This window comes from Terrapene carolina, unplaced genomic scaffold (assembly GCF_002925995.2).
Source record: "Terrapene carolina triunguis isolate 2854851 unplaced genomic scaffold, T_m_triunguis-2.0 Scaffold580, whole genome shotgun sequence".
NCBI classification, from domain to species: domain Eukaryota; kingdom Metazoa; phylum Chordata; order Testudines; family Emydidae; genus Terrapene; species Terrapene triunguis.
In genome coordinates, this window is record NW_020664931.1 from 2,051,509 (window position 1) to 2,052,486 (window position 978).

At 34.9% G+C, this 978-nt stretch overlaps 1 protein-coding gene across 4 annotated transcripts in view; it reads left to right on the forward strand.

Moving 5' to 3' along the window:
• Positions 1 to 978, forward strand: part of TENT4A (terminal nucleotidyltransferase 4A) — a 97,151-nt gene that overhangs the window by 51,615 nt on the left and 44,558 nt on the right. The gene's annotated exons all lie outside the window — the stretch shown is intronic.

Genomic DNA, 978 nt, shown 5'->3' on the forward strand with positions numbered 1-978 from the left:
AAAAAAAAAAAAAAAAAAAAAAAAAAAAAAAAAAAAAAAACACAAGATACTCCAAATAAGACTATGCTACATACCACCAGATCACACTAGAGAACAAGATGACTGGTTCCTTAAGCCCCTATCTGTAATATGTAGGAAAAAAAGATTATAGGGGACTTCAATCTGAGTGACACCTGCTGGAGATCTCGTGCTGCCAGTGCTAAACATCCTTGAAATTTCTAAATATTAAAGATGACAGTTTCCTAACTCAGAAAATGTTGCATCCAGCTTTGTTGGGGGAAGGGAAAAAGGGAAGGGGAATCTTGTATTAGACCGTGCTTGACAGATAAATAGGAATTAATCACAGAATTAAATAATAGTGGTAGGTTAGGTACAAATGATCACGACTTCATTACATTCTTTATGCAAACAGAATAAAGTCCAAACCAGTAATGTATGTACATGGTGCTTTAAAAGGGCCAGTTTCACAAAGCTATAAATGATTGATCCAAACTAGGTGAGAGGATTTAAATTATGAATCATGAATTATTAGCAACTGTTCAAGAATATTTCACTAAATGCCTAGCAAGTCTGTCAAAAGAAGGCCATACTAGTTAAAAACCAACATGGGTTGGAGGGGAAGTGAATGCAGCTATAAAAAATTAAAAATGTGTAACAAATTGAAGCAAGGGGAAATTGATAGTAATAAATAAATTGGTAGCTAGGAATTGTAGGAAAGTTATAAGGGAAGCAAAAAAACCACAAATCTCTGGCCAACAGAGCCAATGGAAATAGTAGAATTACTCAATGGAAATGGTACAATTTGTCAATAATGCAGTAAAGACAGAATGATTCAATTTGGGGGAAAAAGCCAGATATTTGTATGACATGATTGAGGGCACACTTTATTTGAACAGTATCAGAGGGGGAGCCGTGTTAATCTGGATCTGTAAAAAAGCAACAGAGTCCTGTGGCACCTTTAAGACTAACAGATGTATT